The sequence below is a fragment of the Meleagris gallopavo genome, chromosome 3, assembly GCF_000146605.3.
Source record: "Meleagris gallopavo isolate NT-WF06-2002-E0010 breed Aviagen turkey brand Nicholas breeding stock chromosome 3, Turkey_5.1, whole genome shotgun sequence".
Lineage (NCBI taxonomy): Eukaryota > Metazoa > Chordata > Aves > Galliformes > Phasianidae > Meleagris > Meleagris gallopavo.
The window spans coordinates 19,395,646-19,403,860 of NC_015013.2; positions in this window are offsets into that span (position 1 = coordinate 19,395,646).

The following is an 8,215-nucleotide window of genomic DNA, read 5'->3' on the forward strand; positions in this document are numbered from 1 at the left end:
ACCTGTTTTATTTTTTATTACTTTACTTTTACTATCACCTTTGACTTTCTCTCCATATGACTATTAATTATGAAGATAAATTCTGTGATTAGTAGAAGTTATTTTAAATGATAAAACTTTTTTGTGGTACAGATTGTGTCTGTTTACAATCTATTTCTTCTATTCTGTGCTGCAGTAACTCCAGATTCACCATTTGACTTGTGATGTTCTCATTGGGGAAAAGATCCAACACTGAGGCCATTTTGGAGTGTGTATGCTGATAGGCTGAGTACTTGCTGCATTCTAATCTATAGCCAACTTCTGCTGGGGGCACAAAATAACTGTAATTTTTTCCATTTACTCAGTAAGGACATTAATTTGCATGTGTCTCGAATACATGGTTACTATTTTTATTATTATTATTATTTTAAAAAATATGAGATTTTTATTATCTGCCCACCTTCAATGTTGATCAATAAAACCTAGGAGATCAAAAGTAATTGAATATTATAACGATGATAACAGAATTCAATATATTTACTTGGGGATCTAGACTAAGAAAATTCACTGCTTTCTTACATCAGTGTGCAAAAGAATTAACATTCTGATCTACCTTTTTCTCTTTACACTTGCCCTAACACAATAATTCATTATATTAAAAAAAAAAAATTGATTCATCAATAGATTGCAGTTTTCTTTTGAGTGTTCATGCCTGAAGCAAAAAGAGTATTTTACAGAGGCTGTTCCAGAAGTAATGCCTCCTCTTTTATTACTTTGGCTTACAACATCAGAGGCAGATGTTGGTCATATAGCAGTAGAGGTTGAACCTTCCCACCAATATTCCATTAAATTTTCTTGCTGTATGACAGATGGCAGCAGAAGGGCTGTCTGACAGAATGGAAGTGAATATGAAGCAAGGATGTGCAATTGAACTTCCCCATGTGGAAAAAATGGCACCCAATGATGTACACTGATGTTTGCTGAATGCTTATGGAGACCAAACAGTGGATGAAAGCACAGTGAGGAAGCGGGTGTTGCATTTCAGCAATGACAACTGAGACAGAATGTCACATCCATTAGATCTCTATTGGTATTTGGACACTTGCAGTGTGAGGGTATGGGATTTATCTCAGGGTATGTTGTCAATGGCTTTTCAGCGTAAGGTTAGCCAGGTACATAAGCTCTAAGGAAAGCAATATAATAGAGAAAATACAAATGAGCATGTCTCCCTGACCATTGATCAATGGATGCTAAAAGAACTACTTGGAGTTTTGAAGTTCAATAAAAATCTTGCAAATGAAGTGCAAACAAGATTGTTATTGTGACTTATAAAAAAGGAGTTAATTTTTAAAGGATGCTTTGAGGGGTCCCTTGGGATTGTGTAAAGCCCCAGCTTGTTCTTAGGAGATTGTGTAAAAGTGCAAAACTTTTTAAGGAATGTTTAGGGAAGAGGCTACATGCAGGAAAAGGCAGAAATCAAGGTGGACTGGAAAGGAGCAACTATGGAGAACGGAGGAAAGGTGGAGAAACTGGCATCTCCTATGCCAGCTCTATGTAAGCGTATATGATCCTTATGTTTGTGTGGCCCAGCCTTGTATCAAATAAGTGTAGTGTCTCCTTTCTTCTTGCTAGTTCAATCCTTCAATTCTGTGTGATCTTGCTGCCTGTTCTGTGTCTGTTTCAGCAGTGCAATTCCCAAAAAAATTTCAAGCCCAACTGCTGGCGTGTAGGTAGGAGAACAAGGGAACAGTTAGTGATTGTATGAGGTGCATAGGATCCAGCCAGAGATAATTGATGAGCTCAAAGATTATAGTCGTATTTAATGACTCTATGAATACCAGTGTGCTACTGTGATGTGTACTGCTAAATAGACTTCAGTACAAGTATTCACATTCATTATACATTTAATCATATCTGGAATTGTTATTCAGATACTGATATTCTTGAATACAAATAACTTGTTGAAGACTTTTTATTTGCAAATACTTTATTTGTGAGTGTTTTCTGGGTTTAGAGAAAGGCAAAAGATGTGTATGTATTTGAGCAAAGCAGCTGATAAAATGTTATCCACTTCACAAAAGACATTAATAATTTATACTGTTTTGGATTTCTAAGTACAAAAAATGAATATTTGTGTTTTGAAATAAATATGAATTCTGAAGATTAGCACAGTAGCTTTTCTTTTGTCTTACAGCTCTAGATTAAATTTTCTGCTGGCTTTTTACAGGATGAGTAACAGAGAAGTTCCTTCAGGATTTCTTCCACAACTATATATAGGTTTACTTGGCAGTATAATAGCTGTTAAATTCCTGGAATGTTTCTGTTGAAAACATTTATCAGAGGCTTGTTAACATTTTTAGTGGGTGTTTGTACTTTCTTCTTACTTTCGTTCTGTCTTTTAACCTAAATTTTATGTCCTGTACATAGACAGCAGTATGGATGTTTCATTAATACCTGATACAATGTTTATCAATAAAAGTCAGTTCAGAACAGCTTTGTTTACACAGTGAAAACCTGAGGGCAATGATGGGAGTTCTCAGGGACTCACTGCAGCAGCATGGCATTTCACCACGTTGTTGAGAAAAGAGCTGTGCTAGTCCTAGTCCCAAAGAGAGCCACTTAAGTTAAGCTTTGTACTTAAGAAATGGTAATGAGAAGACAGTCTGAGAGGAAATCAGATACGTTGTGTCTAGGAGGAAAAAAGGAGTTTGTGTGATATGGATAGCAATGGGAATTTTGTTGGCAAGATTGATTTACTGTCTTTTATTTCAAAGTTTTTTCTATTGCTGTTGTTATTAAAGAGCCTGAAACTGCTATCACTAGCCATTGGGACTTCACTGTCCAAATATGAATGATGAGTAATTTGACTGTCACACCTGACTTCTTTCTTTCGTTATTTTGTACACTACAGCCTTGGTATGAGTGAATTTCTTACGGGTCAAATTTGAAAATTACTTACTCTTCTCATGTGTCAACTTGTTGCAAATGCCACTAAAAATAGAAAGTTACTGGTTCATACTCAAATCTGTTAAATTTGAAGGGTATCTTTTGGAGAACGAGCATGGGAAGGAGCAAAAAGCACTGCCAGCCCTACTTTCCCCTTCTGTGTGCATCATCTGATACCATTTGCAGTCAGAGTATGCAGTAATTAATAGATCTGCTGTTTGTACATGATCCCCTGTATCCTGCTAAATATGCAATAGAGCTATAATGGCCTTTGTGAATAAGTAAAATACAAAGTTCCTTTGCATCAGGAGGGCCTGCTTCTTTTTTATACCAGTGAGAAAAGCACTCAAACTCTCTACAGTATCAATTAAAAAGCTATTTATTAGATTAATTGCTATAAAGAGAGGACAGCATAATTGTTCTTACATTCCTTCAGATGTTAGGAACTGCAATCCTGCAGCACTGGCTTCCTTGAGCTGGATGTAGCATGCTGAGTAGCTCCTTGGAGATGCACACGACCTAAACTCACAAACAGATGCAGTGTAGTAGAGTAGGATCAGGCTGTTGTGGTATTCCTCATTCTGAGATTAGAGTAGCTGATGATTGTCATAGTGTGATGCACTTCCAGAACATCTGAAAGCTATGATAATGGCTACTTAATTAAAGAAGACATGGAACAAATTGCCCCACTACAGGCTGAATTGTGATTTTGTATTTTACAAATGAAAAATAACATACTATAGGATCTGGAATTCAGACTCTTGCAAGGAAATATCTGCACATATAAATGTAAAATTTGCTTTGGAAGAAATTAGTGAAGAGATTTATTACAGGTTTGCAAGATATAAATTAGGCTTTTCTTTGAAATCTCATTGATTTTCTCTCTTCAGAGCCAAGTTTACCTCATAAAATTTGTTTTCTTGTTATAGTAGTCTGGTATATCAATCTAATGTTTCTTTCAATAGAAGAAGTGTGTAGTAACTGAGAAATTCCTTTGTGGAATAGAAGCTTTTGAAAAAATCCCAACTCTTCTTCGAATTGTTGGCTGGACAGCTGGTATATCATACTCTAGGTACAATAGGGGTGAATACATTTCTTTCTTCCACCTTTTTCCATTTCCTTTCCACATTTTTCTTCTTCCCCATTGGCCTTCCTTTCTTCCTTTAGGAGGACTAGAGATCAAGGAATTCTGAAACTTAGGAAACATCATAAAGTAACTTTTATCTTACCCACTGAGTATCTTTTAAACAGCCTATTCTCACCTTCAGTGTATTTCAGATTCTTAGGGGAATCTTTTTTCCTTTTTCTTTGATAACAGATTGAATCTCAAAATGTTAATGTGCATCTGACAGAAAAAAAAAAAAGGGCTTTGTAAATGTTTGATGTTTAGCTTACAGAGGATTGGAGAACAGACTGGAGGGTGGTCAGGTTAATAGGTTGCCTCATAGCACTGAAGAAGGGAGCATTACCTTTTTGCTGGGAAGATGGCAATTGTCATTCTTCTGCAATTTCTGTCAATGATTTTTCCAGCTTTCTGGCAGTGGAGTTGTTTAGATACTCAGGAAGAGTAAATGGTTTTAGCAGCTGGGAAACTAAGTTAGATTATTATTTTATAGGAATATCATTTAAAGAACAGCATTCCCGTCTGCTGTTTGACTATATTTTAACACAAGTATAGCAATCTTATAATTTAGGATTTGAGGTTAGTACCCTGTATTTCAATAAACTTTTAACGTTCCCAGTGTTATACATATACATAAGACAGTATAAGAGTATGTTTTAACTTCTTTTTTGAGGAAACTGAACAGCATAAAAAAAGTTATGAAAAAAAAAGTTACGTCTGACTGTGTGGAACTGCTTCTTGCACATGTACTTTGCTGAAGACTTCTTGGTTTCAGCTTAGCTTTTCTTTTGTTGAAGTCATGAGAATTTGTTACTAACTTGAAACAGAATAAACCTGTATCTGTTTCACCTTTAGCTTTCTTGAGTATACGCTTTGTAGCTGAAGTCCAGGCTACCTTAGAGAAATTCTACAGGTAGCTCTGGAGTATTTCAAATTTGGTTTCTTAGAGTGATGTTAGATTCTGTCAAACATAATTTGTCAGACTGACACTCTTTGCACAATGGGTAGTTCTAGTGAAAATATTTGTATATTGGCTGAAGAGAATACAATTACCTGTAAGTAATTTTGCACAAAAGATAAAAGGAAAGCAACTCTGACATGCTTGATAGAGGTTAGCAACTCTTGCAAATCTTTCAAAAACAAAATGTGCATAGTTTCATTCATGACAAAATTTTCTTACAATTGGAGTGAAAACAGATGCTTAAAGTCAGGTAATATAATGAAACTGGTTGCAAGTAAAATATACAGCCCATTGTTCTATTTTTGGAGGCTCATATTGTATATAACCAATGAAAGTATATGTCTGCTTTTAATCTGTGCAAGATGCAATGCATTCAATAAAGATTTGGCGTTTCTCACGGGAATGAGACTTAGCTTTTCAATTTTGTGGAAAAAGTGAGATTGGTTTAATAGGGGATATAATTCAGTGATTCTTTAAGATAGTCTTCAAGTATTTATCCATTTGGAAACATATCTATTTAATCTTTTTTAATACTTCTTCCTTCCCATGACTTAACCTACTCTAAGGAGAATGAATTTTCTCTTTACACATTTACATGTTAAACAAAAAAATGTTTGAGATAGATCAGTTGTTATACATACATGGAACTGTGTTAGGATATAACAAAGGCTGCCCTGAAAGTAACGCCTCCTAATTTATTATGTTGACCCACAACATCGGGGCAGATGTTGGTGGTATGGTAGTAGAGGCTGAACCTTCTCACCAAAATTCTGTTACATTTTGTTGCCACAAAACAGATGGCAGCAGAGAGGTGGTCTGACTGAATTGCATCTGACATGGAAGTGCATATGAAGCAAACATGTGGAATTGAATTTCATGCAGAAAAGATTGCATCCATCGACACTCATAGATGCTTGCTAAACATTCATGGACATCAAACAGTGGATTTGATCACAGTGAATTGGTAAGTGTTGCATTTCTGCAATGACTGTGTCATAGCAGCTATGAAACAGTGGATCATCTTCAGTGGTGCAGAATTTTAGGAGAGTGTCATGCAGCATCTTGTTCACCTGTAGAGAGAAAGCATGGCTAATGGTGGTGACTATGATGAAAAACAGTGTTTTGCCACTATGAATTTGCTTTATCAAATAGCATTATTGTGTTCTTTGTATCTGTTGTAATTTTTATGTAAATAAATAGGAGTCATTACTTTCAGAGTGACCTATGTATTAAAATATAGAGGTAATACAAATAGAATTTGTATTTAAAGAGAAGAATAGCACCTGAAGCTATGAGTAAAAATAACGAGCTTGTTCCAGAGATTAACTTAGACTCTATTCCCTAAATCACAGTCAATGAATAATTCCTGCTCAAATAGATAAGTAGGAGTTGTTAATTCTTGTGGTAGACAGTTCAGTCCCCAGGTGGAGTTAAACACAACTCCTCCTGTTCTGTAAAACTACTTACGCTAATAGCAGCCACAGGGAGTAAAACTATTCCAAACTTGAGCTTTCATAGAAGGACTAGTGAGTGTTCTGAACTACACGTGCAATAACAATGTGACCTTACATATATGTGTACATATGTATGCCACTACCCTTATGAATAGTCTTTGTGGCATAAGCTATCCAGCATAAGCTATGTACCAGATATAACCTGCTGCTATTATTGGATATGCTGTGCCTTTGAATGGTTTCAGCAGGTTCTTTGTGTCCTCAAGTTATCAGTATGAGCAGAATTCATTTCCTTTCCTACACTAAATTCTCAGAATGTATTTAAATTTTCTTCAGTGTGTTGTCTCCTAGAAAGGTATTGTTGTCACTGTCACAAAACAGAGGAGATCAGCTCCTGCTCCTCCACTCATAAGGAATGTGTAGTCTATGATGAGGTCCCCAGTAAATCTCTAGGCTGAACAAACCAAAGGACTTCAGCCACTCATCAAGCGTCTTGCCCTCTATACTCTTTACAATCTTTGTCACCCTTCTTTAGACACACTATCATAGGTTTATGCCCTTTTTGTGGTGCCTAAAACTGCATACCATCCTCAGAGTGAGGTCACACTAGTGTGTTGTGGAGTGGGAAAGCATAATTGTAAACATAAACATCTTTGCTGTATTATGACAGTGACTGTCACGACAAATAAAATGATGTGTACAAATGCAATTAAAAATGCTGTAAGCTTCTATAGTGGATGCAGAATAAAATTTCCCTTACAGTTTCATTTCTTAAAAGTGTATCCAAAGTATCTCACCATGAAATATCACTGGTTTTGAGATGCTTCTGTCTTCATGTAATTGTTTTATTAGCCAATATGTTCTTTTTTTTTTTTTTTTCTGTATTGACACGCATAAGATTATACGTACAATAAGTATCCAATTATTTTACAGAGGTGCATCTTACTTACCTTACTATTAGATAGCATGAGATTACTGTCATTTAATATAGTCCAGGGTCATGTCGTGCTGTTCCTTGTCATAATTTGCAAAAGAAATATATTATAATGATTATAAAAACATTAACTTAAAAGTGTTAACTAGGCAAAACAAGATTTGGGAGGGTTTTGTGTTTTGTTTTGTTTTGTTTTGTTTTAAACAAGCATTACCAGATTTAATTTTTTTTTTTTAATACAGAAAACAAAACCATTGCAGACAAAACCAGAAGAACAAATAATAAAAAAAAGAAAACAAAGAAACCTCCACCATCCTAGATTTTAAATAACATCATAAAACAATGTATTTACACCTAAAATGACATCTGTTACTATATTAGTGACTATAGTGCTTTACATATTACAGAATGACCTAGAAATAACATTATTTCAGAACATACAGATCTATACAGTACCAAAACAGGCGTATATTTATCTCTGTTCTAAGGCCAAAAATAGCTAATCTTGCTGGTCACTAGTGCCAAAGTTACTTAAGGAGAATTGTAATGTAGAGATTTTTGTGCCAGCCCAAATCTGTGTTGCTGCCACTGTTGGTATTAGTGTGCAGGAATCATCATCACAGCTTTAGTAGCTTACAAGCTGTTTAATTTGGGACCTTAAATGTCCTTCCTTCATTGCAGAAATATTATCTGTTTGCACATTGATTATCTTTGACTTTATAAATATCTTGATACATTTAGTAGCTCAGCAAATAAAAATTTCTTTACTATGTTTAAATATGTTCACTTAGAAATTGAGAGATATATATATATGGTTT